The sequence below is a fragment of the Eubalaena glacialis genome, chromosome 6, assembly GCF_028564815.1.
Source record: "Eubalaena glacialis isolate mEubGla1 chromosome 6, mEubGla1.1.hap2.+ XY, whole genome shotgun sequence".
NCBI classification, from domain to species: Eukaryota; Metazoa; Chordata; class Mammalia; order Artiodactyla; family Balaenidae; genus Eubalaena; species Eubalaena glacialis.
This window is the reverse complement of record NC_083721.1, coordinates 72,869,428-72,889,466: the sequence shown is the minus strand read 5'-3', so window position 1 is coordinate 72,889,466 and position 20,039 is coordinate 72,869,428. Positions and strand designations below refer to the sequence as shown.

General features: G+C 47.1%; 1 protein-coding gene and 1 long non-coding RNA gene across 2 annotated transcripts in view; one reads left to right on the top strand and one right to left on the bottom strand.

The window, feature by feature from the left end:
* Window positions 1–401: 401 nt before the first annotated feature.
* LOC133093392 (uncharacterized) lies at window positions 402–4,856 on the bottom strand. Its single transcript, XR_009701268.1, has 3 exons — window positions 4,773–4,856; window positions 1,494–1,602; window positions 402–563 (listed from the first exon to the last, which is right to left on the bottom strand). It is a non-coding gene; the product is annotated as an uncharacterized LOC133093392 (long non-coding RNA).
* A 1,317-nt stretch (window positions 4,857–6,173) lies between these two features.
* TNK2 (tyrosine kinase non receptor 2) overlaps window positions 6,174–20,039 on the top strand; it is a 41,460-nt gene continuing 27,594 nt past the window's right edge. The window contains exon 1 of the mRNA XM_061194302.1: window positions 6,174–6,312. The gene's annotated coding sequence lies outside the window, so the exon portion shown is untranslated. The remainder of the gene's footprint in view (window positions 6,313–20,039) is intronic.

Here is a 20,039-nt window from a genome sequence, read left to right as displayed (position 1 = left end):
AATGGTCCATTCCTGACTAAGAAATCTCTTGCCCTTTGTGATACTGGATCATTTGCTCAGACACCAGACCTGACCCCACACCTCACTTCCCTCCCACCTCAGCTCAGGCACTGGGGGTACTCCAGGGAACCAGCACCCACTGTTTCTGGTTGCACACTGGAATCACCAGGGGAGTTTTTAAAACCTATGGATGCTGAGCCCCACCCCAGAGATTCCAACTGAATTGTTCTGGGGTGGGACCTGGGCAGCAGTGTTTTTAAAAGCTTCCCATGTGATTCTTATGTACAGCATTATTGAGAATCTCTGGGTTCAAGGCCTTGCTAACCAAGTGTAGGAGACTGACAGAAATGTAGAATCGCAGCATCCCCTTCCCAGCTTGCTGAATCAGAACCTGCCTTTCAACCAGACGCCTGGGTCATTCAGTGGCACACTGCAGTTTGAGAAGCACTGGTCTAGTCAGCATACTATTCTACTTCATCCACGCTCATTCCCCCGGCCTGAACCACAGCCTCCACAGCTTTCTCAAGTTGGAGCACTGGGATTCAGAAGTCTTTGCCTCTGATCTGCAGAAAGAAACACATTTTATATCAAGATGTAGAGCACACCTGTGTATATATAATGAAACCATACCTTTACTATTGTTACCAAACCAAACTTCAGTCCATTCACTCGGGCACAGTAAAGCCAATCTGCTGACACCGGATTGTGGTGAAGGAAAGCGCAGCATTTATTGCAGGGCACCAAGCAAGGAGTCCAGACTGCTAGTGCTCCAAAGACCCAACTCCCTGATGGCTTTCAGGGAAAGGTTTTTAAAGACAGGGTGAGAGAGAGGGGTGGATGATCAGCTCGTGGACATTCTTCTGATTGGTTGTTGGTGAGTAATTGGGAATCAACATCATCAACCTCCTGATTCCAACTGGTCTGGGGTCTACGTGCTTGTGGGCAGCATGCAGTTAACTTCTTCCACCTCGTGGGGGTTTTAGTAGCTGTCAAACAGCTCAAAGGATATGGCCCAGTATATTATCTATAGCCCTTGAGGAGGAACTAACAGTCCTTGACTTTGTTTAACGACTAAACTATTATTATTCTGTCTTGCTTGGCTGTTTTCCTTTCTTTCTGCATTTTCTTACTTCTCTGATTAAATTTATTCTTTGAAAGTTGGGGAAGGCCTAGGAGGCTAAAGTTTTTCTACAGACAAGAGGGAGGCAGAGGACATGGTGGGGGGTAGGGTCTGTCCTGGGAAGGCCCCATAGGGTCCTGCTTGGTTACACTATCTGTGATGCACTCTCATCCATTCAATAGATATTGCTGGCACCTACTGTATACTCGGCATTGTTCTAGGTGCCTGTGCCAGTCTTGTCCCCAGACAAAACTTCCTGTCATTGTGGAGTTTATGTTGGTGGGCGGAGGCCAGGGAGGGTTGTCAGAAAGTTAAAAGTAAATCATAAATATGAAGGACATGCTTGAAGATTACAGTTTCTTTTAAAACTTACATTTGGGGGGACTTCCGGATCCTGATTATGGTGTTTCTTGATCTCGGTGCTGGGGATATTCACTTTGTAAAATGCCCAAGTCTTTGCACTTCTCTGGATGCATGTTATACTTCAATGAAAAGTTCAGAAAATTATATTCTGATATTTTCTATTACTGTCCTCTTTCATTAAAAAAAAAAAGCCAGTTAAGGGACTTCCCTGGTGGTGCAGTGATAAAGAATCCGCCTGCTAATGCAGGGGACATGGGTTCGAGCCCAGTCTGGAAAGATCCCACATGCCGCGGAGCAACTAAGCCCATGCACCACAACTACTGAGCCTGTGCTCTAGAGCCCACAAGCCACAACTACTGAGCCCATGTGCCACAACTACTGAAGCCCATGTGCCTAGAGCCCATGCTCCGCAACAAGAGAAGCCACCGCAATGAGAAGCCCGTTCACTGCAACTAGAGAAAGCCCACATGCAGCAACGAAGACCCAACGCAGCCAAAAAAAAAAAAAAAAAAAGCCAGTTAAAACTCACTAAATTCAGTTCACCTCCAGCTAATAGTTTGCAAGAGTAGTTTAAAAAACATTGCTCTATTTTTAAAAACAAAACAGAACCCAAAAAACCTTCAGCCCAGTCACTCTGCAGCATCAACACTCTTGGCCAAGCACCTGCTTACAGGTATGAGCCAGGCTGCCTTCACCACCCGCCGCTGCCTTCCTTGCCCTCCTGCTTACCCCACACATGCAACCATCTCACAGTGGAGATTCTTCAAGGCACTGCCACAAGCCTCCCTCAAGCAGCTTGGGCTGCCTCTGCTTAGAACTAGACCTGACAAGCCCTTCTCCCTTCAGAATCACTCTGCTGTGGACAGCTCTTTTCAAGTTTCAGATCTGGGAAGAGACTGGCACAGGCACGTTAGAGGGTTGGGGTTATCCCCACAGCCTCCTGAATCTCCTAAGCCTTGTGTTTCTAGCCTGTGTCTCATTTCCTCCATTGTGCTGTCAGTCCCCTTGGGAGAGAGCAGTCTCCCCAGCTACCAGTACCAGAGTCAAACACAATGCAGAGAAGGAGACAACTTCCATCACAGCCCCAGTGCTCAATGTGGTGGTGGGGACAGTCCAGGAGTTGAGATGGAAGGATGGGGGAAGGGAGCAGGAGACCTCTTTTCTGTGAGCCTAAAGCTCCAGATAACCCTGCACTAGGGATGTCGGAGGCATGGGTTTGGCTCTTGAGAGCAACTGGAAGGGAGATGGGAGAATGGGGAGCTGGGCTCCCCTAAGAGAATCACCCAGCAGAACAATCCAGCATGTAGGTGCTTTGACCCCTTGCCTTGTTTGATTTAGAGCTTGATTTACCAGCAGAGAAACTTGCTCCAAATCAGTTGTTTGCATCTGTTGATCCCCAAAATCTGGTCAGACTGATGCCAAAAATCTTGGCTCTCTGTGCACCAATGCCAAACAGAAATACAGAGTTTTGGAGGAACAAGAAAAATGGCTTTAATCTTTGCCTGGCAAAGGGGAAAACACAGCAGGCTAGCACCTCAAGAACTGTGCCCCACCTTCCCGGGGAATCAGACAAGATCTTATAGGTGGGGCTCACAGTCCAGGGTATATGATAAGGATCAAAATTGTGAAGGTCTTGCATTCTTCTTGCATTATTTCAAAACAGTCACAGCTGGTGTCAGGCAGCCGGGTAACTGGGTCCAGCAGCCCGGTAGTTGAGCCTGTTTGTCTCTGGTTTATCTTTCTTTCTGAAATGCAAAAGGCTACAAGGGGTGATTTGTTACAAGGGAGTGCAGGGTATGTAGGTGCATGATGTAATTTACATAGAGTTAGGGGGTATTACCATGCAGGATGTAATTCACATAGTGTCAGGGAGTAATAGGTTAGCTTTGTGAAGGACAAATCCAGTTACAGACACTACAGATTAGCAACAGTTAAAATAAAGCTAGGAGTGATTAACTCTTTCCGTCCCATTTGTTTCTTCTCTAGCCTGTTCACTGTTCCCTTTACTTTCCTTGTTCTCAGGAGAGGAAAAACTTCATTTCTATTTTTGTTGCAACAAATTCCCCACTGCTAGTTCATTCCGTCCATATTAATGGAGGAAGGGAAACGGGCGTCATTCTTGTCTGGCTGAGGACAAAACTTCAGTTTTGCTCCACTTGACAATCACCAGCTGTCCAGCCCAGGGGCCCATCTATCTTCTACTTTAAGACCTGATGCTTCCCAAAGCTCCTGGGTATGGTGTTGCTTTGTTGTGCCTTATTGGTTCAGAGCAGACTTGGGAGTCAGAAAAGGGGATTTGAATTCTGGCTTCACTACTACCAGCTGTTACTTAATCGTGTAGCGCCTCAGTTCTATCACCTGTGGAGTACTGCCTGCCCTAGACCCTGTCTCGGCCCAGGTGGGGTGCATTCAACTTCCTGCTCAGTGGCCCTGGTTGCATGGTGAAGGGCAACCCCCTTACACACACTGTTACCGAATGATTTAGTAGAAAGTTGCCCTCCTCACCTCACAGGGCAAGACGCCATGATCCAAATCCACCCAGTCCAGCCCCCCCATAGCTGTCTAGAACCCGCTCCCTTCTCATTGTCCTACTGTCCTCAGGCCAGAGCCCTTGGGCCCAATGCTGGAAAATAGGAGCGCAGAAGGAGTCACCCTTACACAGTTCTCGGATGTCTGATCCTTAGGACAGTTCTGTCTGGAGTTGTCTTATTATTAAACGCATCTTATAGATGAGGTACAGTCAGAAACAGGGCCAACTTGCCCTAGCTTTTGGGTTCTAAGCTGGGCAGCCCAAGGCCGCCTCCAGCTGTGCTAGGATCTGGGTCTGCAGGTTGCACTACTACTGGCAGAAGGAGCTCTGAATTTTCTCCTCCTTTCAGGGTACAGACCCAAGAGCGAGCAGTGCAAGAGGTAGGAAGGCCCCCTTTGCCCGGGGCTCTTTCTGCCTGTATTCCCAACAGGAAGTGTCATAGGCCTGAGCCCAGCTCTCCCTTGGCCCCAGGGAAAGGGTGGAGGCAGCCCAGGTTCATAGGTCTCTGGGCTGCTGCTGAAAGATTAGGACTAGAGTCCCTCTCTGCAGTCAAACACTCACTGGATTGGGACCTTGGAAACTTTCCGGTCCAACCTCCTCTTCATTTTAGAAACGAAGCAACTGAGGCCAGAGGGAAATGGGTTTTTTTACACTCACAAGTCAGGAGCAGCTGAACTGCTACTTAGAATTCGAGACTCCTATTTCAGCGCTCCTCCATTGGGTCCTGTTGACTACACCGTCTCAGTGTGAACTCCCTACCTTCTGCTTCACCTCTTCTCCCTTTGGCTCCACAGGAAGGCGCAAGCAGGGCTTCTGGCGGGACGAAGAAGGTGGAGCAGTAGGTGCTCTGAAGGAGGAAGAAGTAAGTGGTACATGGCCCCTTAAGGCGGCGGGCCAATCCGGCCAGGCTCCGCCCCCCTGGGGCGGCGCAGGCGCAGGCTGGCTCCAGGAACCCCCGACGGGAGGGCAGGAGCTGTTGGTTCTCGGGCCGGGGTGTGGGGCCGCAGCACCTGCGGGGGCCAGCGCAGGGCGCGGCGCCCGGCGGGCGGACGTCGACGCCCAGGAGCTAGGGCTGGGAGCCGGGACCGGGACGTGGGGGCGGAGCGGGAGGGGACGCGACCCCGCAGCCCCCTCCCCCGGGGGACGGGGCGGAAGGAGCCGGGTAGGGGGCGGTGTGAGCGGGCGGCGAGGGCAGCACCATCTGGAGGGGCGGGACCGCGCGGCCTCTGGGGGGCAGGAGAGTGCGTTGGGCAGTGCCGGCTGGGGGCCCTAGGCCGGGAGCGCAGGAGGAGCGCGGCGGGCTCTGCCTAGCGCTGCAGGAGCAGCAGCCGCAGCAGATCGGGGTTCTCAGCTGGGGCCCGCAGCAGCTCCGCGGGCTGAAGCTCGGCGTGGAGGAGCAGGGGGGCGTGGGTCCGGCCGTGCAGGAGGAGGGCGGGGTGGGCCCGGGGGTGCAGGAGCGGGGCGGCCGGGGCCGCGAGCCCAGCCTGGGGGTGGTGTGGGGGTCTGCGAACGGCGCGGACTGGAGGCGCCCGCCGCCGTGGACGGGCTCCGCGGGCTGGCCTGTGGTGCAGGAGGAGGAGGGGCTGGGGCCCCGCAAGCAGCACCAGGAGAAAGGGGGAGGCAGCCCCGCAGTGCAGGAGCGGGGGGAGGCTCGCACCGGGGTGCAGGAGCAGGGGGAGGGGAGCCCACGCAGGCTGCTACAGCAGCCCGAGCAGCTGTCCGAGCTCGGGGACGGCCTCTGGGAGAGAAGAGACGAGCTCGAAAGTTCCGAGGAGCGGGGGGAGCAGTACTGGGAGAGCTGCGGGCACCTCAGAGGGGAGGCAGAGGTCCTGGGAGCGGCCCCGGCACGCCGCAAGAGACTCGAACTGGTGGGGAGGGCCCGGCCAGTGGGGCCCCAGGGGCCTGAGGGAGAGGGGCGCCTGGGGGTGCAGGAAGCAAATTGGCTACCCGGGGTGCAGGAAGGGCAGGTGGTGCGGGCTGTCCAGGAAACATACCTGGACGGGAAAGGGTCCCAGGAGGGAGAGGGGCCCCTGGAGAGACGCAGGATCCGGAGGCGCAGGCGGAGGAGGAGGTGGTAACTCACAAGCCGGCTGCTCAGCACCAGCATCGGGCCGGGCCAGGGCCGTGGTGAGCGCGGGATGTAGGGGTTTGGGGAGTGGGGGGCAGAAGAGCGCCGTGAACCTGGGAGCGTTGGAAACCACTGCCCAATAGCAGGCAGTGTCCTGCTGGGTCCTTTTCTGCCACCTCAGCCAGGACATCATAGAAGCTTTGTCTGCAGAGAGCCAGTGGAAGGCAGCAGGTAAGGAAGCCCAATTCTGTTCTCAGCTGGAATTGGTGTGTTTGGAAGGAGGGGGCTGTAGTTATCTCAGGAGAGCGTGGTCTCCAAACTGCCTTTTTTCATTCCCCTGTGTTTAAACCTGGAGAGGAATGAAGCAGTGCAGTGTTCAACAGCGAGACAGGACCCCTCCCCCAGTACTGTATATGCCAACTGGAGTGATGGGACATTTTCTTAGAGTCTAGACTGGCGGTTAGACTGTCTGGGTGGCTGCCAAGCCTGGGCAGAAGGGAGAGAGGGGTAGTCCCAGGCTGAGGTTGCAGAGGAAGTAGTCACCTCTCCACCCCTCCACCCCCCCTCCACCCATTTACCGGTGGAGATAGGGGTACCTCCATGCCATAGCTGGGTTGGTGCAATCAGCACAGGCTGCCTCACGTCCTCAAAACACGTTCCAAAAAAGGGAAGGGGCAGCATTGCATTGACAGGACCTTATCTTGTAACCCTCTTGGCCACGTGAGCTGAGATGTGAGTGTGGCAGCCGGTAACTTGGGCACGAGCCTGGCCTGCTCCCGCCACACCTTCTTGTCACATTTGATTAATACTGAGGGCCCAGAGCCAAGGATAAATAGTGGGCAGAAGGGTGGAGAGCTGGTGAGGACTTCTGTCTCCGTGTGGGCTCTCAGGACCCCAACCTGAAAGTGGGGGATAGGAGAGGGTATCTGCACTGCTGGACTCTGGGCATCCTCTGTGGCCCAGACCTCAGCCCCACCCCATGGAGGTGGACAGATGGGCAGCTGTGGCATCATGGGTTCTGTACCAGCCAAGGCCAGCTCTCAGCCCAGCTTAGAGGTGGGGCTTGCAGAGGTGGGGGCTAAATTTGGCTTCCTGTTGACTTCCTCATGGCCTGGGTGCCAGGCCTATTCATTCCTGCCCCATAGGGGCTTGGTTGGCCACTTGCGGGCCTCATCTGCCTAGGGATGTTCACCTCTTACCTGGCGCTGTCTGGGTGCTTGCTTCTCTAGTCCTCGGGTGGGAGTGGGTACAGAGTTGCTGCCTGTCTCGGGGCCTTAGCCAAGACCCATCTCTGCCCCACCCCAAGGAGTGGCTCTGAGTCAGATGGCCCCCAGACCCCTGTCCCAACCGGACTGGGTGGAGATAGTCCTTTTCTGTTGGGGCAGGGGGAGCGGTGGTCGCGTCCTAAGCAGGCAGCTGCTGGGACTCTGCTGGAGGAGCCAGTTAGCCTGCTCCCCATGCAAACCCAGACTTGACTGTCAACTTCGTCCCATGCCTGCCTGTCATCCTGCCACCCCAAACACTCATGCACCGGAAGTTCAGCTGCTGTGTCCAAGGTGTCTGGCTCTTCTGGGATGGCCAGACTGGTTCTTGCGCTCTGGCTTCAATGGAGAGAACTGTTCTAAACACATGCACATAAGCATACACCTTCACCCTATTTCAGGTTGATTCTTGAATTTGTGGTAGATGAAGAGAAAGAGGACTTTGGCAGATCTGGGTTTACTAGCTGTGTAACTAGTGTTACTAGCTGTGTAACTAGTGTGTAACTAGGATAACATTTCGGGGCTTCAGTTCCTCGTCTGTGAGGCGGGCCCTGGTTTTCCCTACAGTGTCCTGAGTGCAGAGGGCTCAGACCCTTCTTTGCCAGCCTAGCGTCCACCTTCCCAGGAGCCATGGCCAGTGGACATTAGGCAGGAGGGGTCAGCGCTCCCAGACCTTTTCCTCTAGCCCCTGAGCCCACAATTATCCCCCTGCCCTGTGCTTTATCCTGGAAGATGAAGTGTTTGTTTTTAATAATAGCTTTATTGAGGTATGATGACGTATGGTAAATGTAACATATTTAAAACATAATTTAATAAGTTTTAACATATGTGTATACCTGTGAAACCACCACCACAATCAAGATAATGAACATACCCATTATTCCCAAACCCCCCAAAGTTTTTTGTGCCCCTTTGTAATCCCTCCATCCCACCCCTCCTTTGCCATCCCCCTTCCCCAGGTAACAATAGTCTGCTTTCTGTCACTCTACATTAGTTCACATTACCTAAAATTTATGTAAATGGAATCATACAGTATGTGCTCTTTTTTTTTTTTGCCTGGCTTTTTTCACTCAGCATAATTATTTTGAGATTCATCCATGTTTTTGTGGGTATTAATTGCTTATTCCTTTTTATTGCTGAGTAGTATACCACAGTCTGTTTATCCATTTACCTCCTGATGGGTTGTTTTCAGTTTTTGGTTATTAAAAGTAAAACTGCTATGAACATATGTGTAAGTCTTTGTATGGACATATGCTTTTATTTTTCTTGGGTAAATCCTTAGGACTAGAATAGTTGGATCATATGGTAGGCGTACATTTAATTTTTAACAAACCGCCAGACTGTTTTCCAAAGTGGTTGTACCATTTTATGTACCCACCAGCTGTGTATGAAAGTTCTAGTTTGTTCACTACTTTGTCAGCACTTGGTATGATCAGTCTCTTTAAATTTAGACATACTAATAGGTCTGTAATGGTATCGCATTCTGGTTTTAATTTGCATTACTCTAATGACTAATGTTGAGCATCTTTTCATCTTATTTGCCATCTGTATATCTTTGGGGATGTGTCTGTTCAAATTGTTTACCCATTTTTAAATTGTGTGGGGTCTTTTTTTCGTACTAAGTTTTGGGAGTTCTTTTATATTCTGGATTCAAGCCTTTTATGGGATATGTGATTTGCAAATATTTTCTTCCAGGCTCTGGCTTGCACTTTAATTCTCCTAACAGTGTCTTTTGAAGAGCAGAAGTTTTAACTTTTAATGAACTCCAGTTTACCAGCTTGTTCTTTTATGGACTGTGCTTTTGGTGTTTAAGAACTCTCTGCCTAACCCAGAGCATGATGGTTTTCTCCTATAACTTTTATAGTTACGGGTTTTACATTTAGGTCTACAATCAATTTGGGGTTAATTCTTAGGTTAGTATATGGTGCAAGGTATGAATGGAAGTTCAGTTTTTTGCATATGGGGATCCAATTGTTCAGCAAAATTTTTTGAATAGACTTGCTTCTCTGTGGAGTTGCCTTTGCACCTTTATCAAAAATCGGTTGTTTGTGTGTAGATCCAATTGTGGACTTTGTTTTGTTCCGTTGATCTAACTTGTCTGTCTTTATCCCAGGACCACATTATCTTGATCACTGTAGATTTTATAGTAAGCCTTGAAACCAAGGAAAGATCTTAAACTTTGTTCTTCCTTTTCAAAATTGCTTTAGTTATTCTAGGTTTGTTGCACTTCCATACGCATTTTAGAACAATTTGTAAATTTCTACAAAATAGCCTGCTGGGATTGCATTGAATCTACAGATCAATTTGGGGAGAATTGCTATCTTAGCAATATTGAACCTGACTCATGAACAATGTGTATCTCTTTATTTATTTAGATTTTTAAGAATTTCACCAATGTTTTGTAGTTTACAACGTACAGATCTTTTAAATCTTTTTTCAGATATATCCTTAAGTATTGCATATTTTTGATGCTATTGTAAAATGGTATTTTTAATGGAATTCAGTTTTTTGTTAAAAAATTTACCTGCCTTAATTGTGGTAAAATATACACAACATAAAATTTACCATTTTAACCATTTTTAAGTGTATAGTTCAGTAGAGTTAGGTACTTTCACCTTGTTGCACAACCATCACTATCATCCGTCTCCAGAACTTTTTCTTATCTTGCAAAACTGAAACTCTGTACCTATTAAACAATCTCTGTATTCCCCTGTCTCCTCCCACCTCTGGCAATCACATTCTACTTTCTGTCTCTACGAATTTGACTACTCTAAATACCTCATGGGAGTAGAATCATACAGTATTTGTACAGCTTTTTTCACTTACCGTAATATATTCAAGGTTCATCCATGTTCTAGCATGTGTCAGAATTCCCTTCTTTTTTTTTTTTAAGGCTGAATAGTAATCCATTGTATGAATATACCAGATTTTGTTTATTCATCTATCAATGGTTGCTACTACCTTTTTGTTATTGCCAATAACGTTGCTATAAGATGGTGATGTTTTTTAAATTTCAATTTCCAATTGTTTGTTGTTAGTATATATAAATAAAATTGACTTTTGTATATTATACCCTCCCACCTTGCTAAACAGGTTGTTCTAGTAGCTTTTTTGTAGCTTCCATTGGATTTTATATATAGACTGTCATGTCATCTGCTAATATAGACAGTTTTACTTCTTCCTTTCTGGTCTTTATGTCTATTATTTCTTTTTCTTGCCTGATTGAGCTGGCTAATCCTCTGATATAATGTTAGAAGATTAGGTATATTGCTCCTTATCTTCAGGGGAAAACATTCAGTATTTCACCACTATGCATGATTTAGCTGTAAGTTTTTCATATATGATCTTTATCAGGTTGAAGAAGCTCCCTTCTGTTCCTATTTTACAGAGATTTTTAGTAGAAATGGATGTTGGATTTTGTCAGATGTTTTTTCTGTGTTTATCAAAATGATGATAGGATTTTCTTTTTTAGTTAATGTGATGAATTACATTGATTTCGTCTTCAAATGCTAAATCAACCTCGCATTCCTGAAACAAGCTCCATTGGGTCATGGTTATAATTCTTTATGTATATTGCTGGATTCCATTTGCTAAAGAATTTGTTAAGAATTTTTGCATCTATGTTTATGAGGATATTTTTCTTGTAATGTCTATAGGATTCATAATATACATCTTTAATTTATCATATGTTTATGAGGATATTTTTCTTGTAATGTCTACAGGATTCATAATATACATCTTTAATTTATCATAGTCTGCCTTCAAGTGATGTAAGAACCTTAAAATATTTTCATTTTTCCCTTCCTTTATGCAATTATTATCAAAATTATACATGTTATAAACCCCGCACTGCATTGGTATAATTTTTGTTTAAACAGTCAGTTTATCTTTTAAAGTAATTTAAATATAGTAAAAAAATTTTGTTAACTATTTACCCATGTAGTTGCCATTCTAGTGCTGTTCATTTCTGTGCATAGATCCATATTTCTATATGTATTATTTTTCTTCTGTCTGAAGGACTTCCTTTAACATTTATTATAGTGCAGGTCTGCTGGTGTTGAATTCTTTCAGCTTTTGTATATTTAGAAAGTTTATTTAGCCTTCATTTTAAAAAGGTATTTCCATTGGAATAGAATTCTAAGTCATTAGTTTTAATGATGTTGTGCCACTGTCCTCTCATTTCCATTGTTTCTGCAAGAAATCTGTTGTCATCTTTGTTCCCTGTATGTAGCATGTCTCCCTTGCTCTCCCCAGCTACTTTTTGAGATGTTATCCCTGATTTTGAGCAATTTGATTATGATGTGCGATGGTGTAGTTTTCTTCATGTGTCTTGTGTTTGAAGTCATTGAGCTTCTTGAATCTGTGGGCTCTTAGTTTTTGTCAAATTTGGGAAAATTTCAGTCATTGTTTCTTCATATGTTTTTTTTCTGTTCCCAACTCTTCTTGGGAACTCTAATTACACATACATTAGGCCACTTGAAATTGTCCCACTGCACACTGATGCTTTGTTCATTTAAAAAAGAATCTTTTTTCCTTTGTGTTTCATTTTGGGTAGTCTAGTATTACTATAGTAATGGTACTATTACTGTGTCTTCAGTTTCACCCACTTTTTCTTCTGCACTGTCTAATCTGACTTAAATTCCATTCACTTTATTTTTTTTCATTTCATATAGTGTAGTCTTTATTCTAAAAGTTCAATGATAGTCTTTTAAAAACATAGTTATAATTGTTTTAGTGTCTTTGTCTACTAATTCTAACACCTGTGTCAGTTCTGGGTTGGTTTTGATTGATTGCTTTTTCTCCTCGTTATGGATCATAGTTTCTTGCTTTTTTTTTTCTGGTAATTTTTTTTTTTTTTTTTTTTTTTTTTGGCTGTGTTGGGTCTTCGTTGCTGTGCGCTGGCTTCTCTCTAGTTGCAGCGAGCGGGGGCTACTCTTCGTTGCGGTGCACAGGCTTCTCGTTGCAGTGGCTTCTCTTGTTGCGGAGCACAGGCTCTAGGTAAGCGGGCTTCAGTAGTTGTGGCACGCGGGCTCTAGAGCGCAGGCTCAGTAGTTGTGGTGCACGGGCTTAGTTGTTCCGCGGCATGTGGGATCTTCCGGGGCCAGGGCTCGAACCCGTGCCCCCGGCATTGGCAGGCAGGTTCTCAACCACTGCACCAGAAGCCCTCTGGTAATTTTTTACTGGATGCCAGACAATCCATTTTACTTTGTTGGTTGCTGGGTATTTTCGTATTCCTATAAATATTCTTGAGCTTTGTTCTGAAATCCAGTTAAATGACTGGGAAATAGTTTGATCCTTTTGGATTTCATTTTTAAGATTTGTTAGGTGAGACCAGAGCCATGCTCAGTCTGGGGCTAATAATTCCACACTGCTGAGGCAAGACCCACCTGTGTATTCTACCCAGTGCCTAGCTTTTCCAGTCTGGCTAGTGGGAACAGGCACTTTTCCCAGCCCTGTGAGCACCAGGCACTGCTATATCTAATCCTTTGGGGTGGTTCTTTTCCCCAGCCTTGGGTAGTTTCCATACATTCATGTGACGATCAGTACTCAGCTTATTACTCAAGGGGGATCTTTTACAGACTTCTGTGGTGTTCTCTCTTCTCTGATGCTCTGTTCTGTGAATTCTGGCCACCTGAGTTTCCCCAGAGTCTCAGCTCCATCTCTTCAACTCAGAGAGTCCTTTGGGGTCCAACTGGTTCCCTTCCCTCTTCTGTAGCCTGGAAACTCAACCACAGGGCTGACCTCCTTTGTTTCCTATCTCCTAGGTATCACTGACCTTTGCATCTTGATGTCTGGTGTCTTCAAAACCATTTTGTATATTTTGTCCATTTTTCTGTTGTTTCAGTCAGGAGGGTAAGTCTGATCTGTGTTATTCCATCTTGGCCAAAGATGAGGATTTTACTTTAATTCCCTCATTCCCACCCTGCTACTCATCCCATCTTCCAGCCCATCCACTCTGGGCGTATCTCATTTTTTCTTCAATCTACTGTTCATTGTTTATATTGTTATGGTGTAGTAAACTGTGACTTTTCCTTTCCTGGGCACCTTTTTGTTCTTCCTGGAGTTGCTTTTTTTGTTTGCTTAGTTTTCTATGTACTTTTCAATTAATTAAACTCTCCAGTAGCTGTATAAATTTCTCAGGGTGTCAATTCCATTAGGTATTCTATCAAATTCACCTCTCTGAAGAAGTCTCTTTCAGAGCCTTGTGCCCTAAAGCGGCATGGACTAATTGCTCTCTATGACTGATGCTTAGCTGTCCTCCTGGGATCTCCCTTTCAGCATCTTGGGCATTTCCTTCACTGCCTTTCTGTGCCTTTTTCTCCTGTTTCCTATCTTCCCCTTTGTTGGTTTATTCTCTAGTTTGGTAGAGTACATCCTTTAGTAGCTTCCTGAGAGAGGAGGGTGAAAGAGTGGTAGATTATTTTGAGACCTTGCCAGTCTGATACTCAGTCACTTAATTAGCTGAATATAGAGATCTAGGCTGGAAATTGCCTTCCTTTGGAATCTTAAGGGCATTGCTGTTAAGTTCCAGAGTTAACATTAATGTCTAAAATCATTCCCAGTCCTTTTTGTGGAACTTGTGTTATACCATTGCCCAGGAGTTTGTAGCATCTTTTCTTTATCTCCAGTATTCTTTAATTATGTAGCTTGGTGTGGGCTTTTGCTCTCCATTGTGGAAGATACTTTATCCTCCAACCCTTCTATTGTGATTTTAGCAATTTTTTTTTTTTTAATTAATTAATTTATTTATTTTTGGCTGTTGGGTCTTTGTTGCTGCGTGCGGGCTTTCTCTAGTTGCAGTGAGCGGGGGGTTACTCTTCATTGCGGTGCACGGGCTTCTCATTGCAGTGGCTTCTCTTGTTGCGGACCATGGGCTCTAGGCATGCGAGCTTCAGTAGTTGTGGCACGTGGGCTCAGTGGTTGTGGCTTGCAGGCTCCAGAGCACAGGCTCAGCAGTTGTGGCACATGGGCTTAGTTGCTCCACGGCATGTGGGATCTTCCCGGACCAGGGCTCAAACCCGTGTCCCCTGCATTGGCAGGCGGATTCCCAACCACTGTGCCACCAGGGAAGCCCGATTTTAGCAATTTTAACAGCAGTAAATGTCTGTTGATATTATTTTATCCCATGGCATGGATGAGGTAGACACAAAACTACTAAATTCAACTTAAGTTTTAACAGAAACATTGGAATAATGGATTAGGATTTTTGGCTAGGGAGATATCCACATTTCACTTTAAAAAATCCTTTATTTTTTTTTAAAGGACTTGCTAAAGTTTTAAGGTCCAGATTTTATTTTAATTAGAAAAATTAAGATAAGTGTGTGAATCTAATAAGGAAAAAATTCTCAGAATGAATTTTTGGAAATTTAGTAGAATGATTTCTCCATCCACTGACATTAGTGGGACTTAGCATTAAGAATTACCATCTGTATAGTAAATAGTCCTATAAACTGATGCTCATGGCCATGATGAGAAGGGCCTTCTGAAAGAGTGGTCAGTGTCAACAATGGGAAAGAATATTTGAAAACAGGACTGTTCTGGCCAGGACCAATGATTGGCGCAGTTACAGGCTTTCTCCAGAGCAGCAGTTCTCGACCCCAGTATGGATTCATCTGCAGAGATTTCAAGATATGATGCCTGAGTCTCACCTAGACCAAGCTGATTAGAATCTCAGTGGGCGGGGCCCACACACCGACACTTTCCTACCTCCCAGGTGATTTTAATGCACAGCCAGTGCAAAGAACCACTGCTCCAGGGTTTAGCAGAGACCCTTGCTTCCTAGAGTGTGGTCTAAGGACCAGAACATTATCACTGGGAGCTTGTTAGAAATGTAAAACTTAGGCCCTACCCCATATCTTGGAATGGAATCCGAATCTGCATTTTAACAAGATTCCCCCAGGTGATCTGTATGTGCATTAAAGTTCATGAAATACTGCCTCATTTATCCATTCAGCAAATATTTATGAGCACCTGCTGTGGGCCAGACTTTGTTGGTTGGGGTGAGGATGGGTCTGTTGAATTTTTTATGTTTCCTGTCATATTTGTAACTTCTTATTCCCCCTATTAAAAAATAATAATACTCTCTTCTTGTTTTGTAGATACAACATCTTGTCTCTCTGAGGATTTTTTTTTTTTAATTTTATTTATTTATTTATTTATTTATGGCTGTGTTGGGTCTTCGTTTCTGTGCGAGGGCTTTCTCTAGTTGTGGCAAGTGGGGGCCTCTCACTATCGCGGCCTCTCTGGCTGCGGAGCAGAGGCTCCAGACGCGCAAGCTCAGCAATTGTGGCTCACGGGCCTAGTCGCTCCGCGGCATGTGGGATCTTCCCCGACCAGGGCTCGAACCCGTGTCCCCTGCATTGGCAGGCAGATTCTCAACCAGTGCGCCACCAGGGAAGCCCTCTGAGGATATTAATGAGCATTTTCTGTCAGAAAGTTTCTTCTCCTGCATAGTCTGCATTTCTTCTCAGTTGCTTTTTTCTGTGTGTTTTGCTCGCTCTTCCATGTTAGAGGCTTTCCTTGAGTGTCCAATATTTTTTTGTCATCTGCTCTTGACTACAAGCACCGGGTGGCCTTGTTGACCGAGCTTCTTTGTATGGTGGCCTGGCTGCTCGGTTTGTGGAGAACTCCCAATGTTGGTTTCTTTATATCCTTCTTGGCCTGATCAGAGTCCCCAGAAAGGACGCTCCTGTCTTCTGCCAGGAGGTGGAGGCCTGGCTCCATGTTCCTGGAGGGAGTTGAGAAGGGGACTGAGATCTCCACATCTATGTGTGCTTTCCTTGTTAGGTCCATGGCACCCCGCTCTCAGCCAAGCCTGCTGCGCCAGTGCAGAGGCCTGCGCTTTACCCCTGAAGGGAAATCCCGATTTTGCCGGGTGGTACCGGGACAGCAACCCAGTGGCTTTGTACTGGGGAGGGAGTCCAGGGGGGTCTTACGGCTTCTTAAACAGCTTTTGACTAATCCTCTGTATTTTTAGCACCTGTTCTTCTTCTAGAGGTTTCTGGGGCTTCTAGTTCCCAGGCCTTTTGAGGATTCTGTGGGGTCAATCAGGTCCTTTTCACCTTGGGATTGGGGATTTTCTCAGGTCTGCTCTCCATAGTCACTGGCCATCTGCTTTCCAGCTTCCAAAGCTATGTTGTGGTTTTCTCTTCTACTATTCTTCCCGTCCTTAGGGACTTTTGCCCTTCAGAAAATTTCTCTTTCGATAATTTTGGCTTTGGTGGGGTTTTGAGAAGGAGTGAAATTATGTGCATCTGTGCAATCTGTCTTTTCCTGGAGCCTCTATTCCCTCTTTAAACTTCCTCGCATAATCCATGAATTCATTCAGTATCTAGTATATATTTAACAAATAAGACTCCAGCTCTGCCCTCCATGAGCCCAAATCCTTGAACCGAGCAGTTTCGTGTCCAATTGTATATGGACTGAACTCTGGTTCACCTGTTAACTCTCCAGTAACGGGTGACCCTGGTCACCTCTCCAGAGCCTCAGTTTCCTCATCTGTAAAATGTGGATAATGTAGGGTAGTGGGGGGGGGAGGTTAATCAGGCAATGAAAGATAAAACTTTTAGTAAAGAACTTGCACACAGTGTCTTTTTGAGGACCTGAATCGTGACTTCTCCTTCATAGTCCCCCAAACCTAGCACAGGGTGAGCACACAGTCAGTATGTGGTGAGTGACTAAAGAGGCGGGTGGGGTGAGAGGTTTGGCCTGGGCCCTCCTTCAGCAGCTCTAGGTCCTGGGAGCCAAGGGCTTCTGCTGGATGTGAGAACTCTAGGTTCTTCCTGTCTCTGCCTCTCCCCTGGATGTTGTATCTCCTCCTGAGGCAGGTTCTGCCCTCAGGCCCCTGACCTTTATTAGTCCCTGACCTTGGCAGGGCTGCCCCTCCATGGCCAGAGAGGAATCACCATTGCTCTGAACTGTTCCCCAGCTCCTAGGGATCCATTCCCTATGACAGCTTCTTAGGTGCCTCAGACCAGGCATGTCCCTTCCCTTTCAGGGTCTCAGTTTCTTTATCTCTAAAATGGGTTGGATTTAAGGTATCTTAAATATTTTGCAGTCCCTGACATCTCTCTCGCTTCCAGGTTCGGACCCTTTCTCTCCCTGGCCCAGCAGCCCACCCTGCGCTGGATGTTCCTAGCTCCTGGGGTTCTGGTGTGGGCGCTGTCCCAAGGGAATGAGCAGTCCCTCTCACAGAGTAAATGCTCTCCAATTCACAGCTCTGGGCCCACCCCACCTCCAGGGCCCAACAATAGGCCCCTTCAGCTCTAGGCTCTTGCTGAGGGGGTGGGGGGAGTGGGGTGAGGCCTGAGCTGGTAGGCAGGGTGACCAGCTGGGCGGCCTCTGCCCAGCCTTGGAAGAGCCCTGGGAGTGGCTGGCTGCTGGGAGCCAGACTACATCCTTCCTCTCTTCCCTGGAGCCTCGGCTGCCGGGCCTTGGTGCCGGAAGGATGCTTGGGCTAGAGGATGGTGAGAGGCAGCTCTCTGCAGTACCCTGCATCCCAGCCCTGTCACTCAGGCGTGAGTGGTGCGTGTGTGCAAGAGACCCAGACAACTGCAGGAATTTACCCACTGTCACACTCGAGTGGTGTTTATGTGTGGGGGAGGGATGCTCCAGGAATGTGTTAGGGCTCTCAGTGTCCTGTCTCTGGGTGTCAGGGCTGGCACACCGGTCTTTCGCTGGTGGAGTGTGAAACAGCTAAAAAATACTTTCAAGACCAAGTTGGTAGATGTGGGGAGGTACTGGGTTCAGTGAGGGTCTGTGTTGTGGTGTTCAGTCAGGTTCTTTCCTTTCCTCTCTGAAAGTTACACCTCCTTCTCTGCTGGAGTCAAAGGAGATGAGGCATAGGAGGGTCCCTGTATCTGGTGTGTCTGCCCCTGCTTCTGTGCCCTGCCTTTCCACCCTCTGACCCCCCTGTCTCCCTCCTCTCTCTCTGCGAGGCTGGGATGCCTGACAAACCAGACCTCCTGCCCATCAATCAACCCTGTGGTATCCCCAGCTCTCCCTCCGCAGTCTGATGAGAAGGCAGCCTTCAGTCAAAGCTCTCCCTCTGCCTTGAGGGACTGCTGTGTTGTCCCCGGGGCTGAAATAGCTTTGTGGGAGCAAAGTAGCTTAGTGGTTCTGGGACAGGAGTAGCTGTAATGAGATTGGCTGCCCTTCTTCCCATGAAGGTGCTTGCTTTTCTGGATTCGAAATAATGGGGGGAAGCAAAGCCAGGGCCGACAAGGGCAACCAGACTTATTCCTGGTATTCACTGAACATAAGGTGGTACCAGCTCACTGGAAAAGAGACAGGCCTCCTTTCCCCAGTGTCTGTCACAAAGGCTTGAAGTCCCTTTCAGCAAACTCTCTTGACCAGGTGCCTTGCCAGATTCTTCTTTCAAGGTGACAGATATAAACAGATGGTTACAATGTACAAACTACAAGAGGTGCGTACATAGGGCTCCTTCAATAGAATTGTGTATTAATACAGAGTGCTACAGAAATAGTACCCTTTAAGGATTAGAGCATGATGGATAATTAAAATTTTTTTCATTCTTTTGGCTATTTTCCACGTGTAGTATTATGTGTTTATACCGCTCTTGTTTTCAAACATACTTTAACAAGATAACATGGGAAGCAATGGCAAAAAGAACCGTTTGGGGATAGGAAATGGGAATTTACAAAGGAGATGACGTTTTATTTGGGTCTTGAGGGATGTGTAGGAGTTCATCATGAAGAGAAAAGAGTATCACAAAGAATAGCTCAAAGACATTAAAATTAAAGAAGATGGTGTGTCTAGGGAAGGGCAAGTATTTGACTTGGTTGGACTATGGAGACGTTTGAAGGAAATGATAAGAGGTGGAGGTGGACAAATAGGCAAGGGATGGATCCTGAAGGGCCTTGTATTTGGCTCAGTGAGGAATTACAGAAGGATGTAAGCAGGAGAGGAACTTCGGATCTGTGTTCAGATGACAGTATAACAATAGGGAACTATGTGCTAGATGCTGTGCTAAGTGTGCCATTCATGATCTCATTGAGTTTGCACTTTATGAAGGACGTACTGTTTATTCCCATTTGCAGATAAGGAAATTGAGGCTTAGAGGTTAAGGCATTTGCCCAGAAGTCGTCTGACTAGAGAGTGATACAGCCAAGATTTCAGCCCAGGTCTGTCTGACTCTTGTCCCAAAGGTATTGATGGGAGGAGTAATGAGGAGGCAGAAACAACAAGATTTTGTGGCCTGCCCAGTGGGGAAAGAAGGGAGTTATGGTTGGGGAGCCAGGGGTGAGGTGTCTAGCCTAGGTGGCTGGTGTTGGCTTGTGATGTTTTCAGTCAGGATATAAGAGCACACATAAGCTAGGTTTAAGGCGGGGGTTGATGAGCTCAATTTGGGCATGTAGAATTTATGGTACCATTGTATCCTCCTGGTGGAGCTGGCTGTAAATGTCTATAAGCATGGGTGTAGAGCTTCTAGAGCTCAGGAATGGAGACAGACAGCACATGGTGCTAATTGGAGCCCTGGGAGGAGAGGAGGTGACCCCCAGGGAGGAAAGAGAAGGAAGGGCGAGTTCCAAAGTGTTAGGAAATATCCACAGTTAAGGAGAAGGGTGAAAAGCACTCAGGGTTAGACTCAGGGCCTGTGGGCTCAGCACTGCTGGCAAATATGCCTCAGCCTTGACTGTCCTCAGGGCCTCAGCTGCCAAGCTCCCCTGGAAGGGA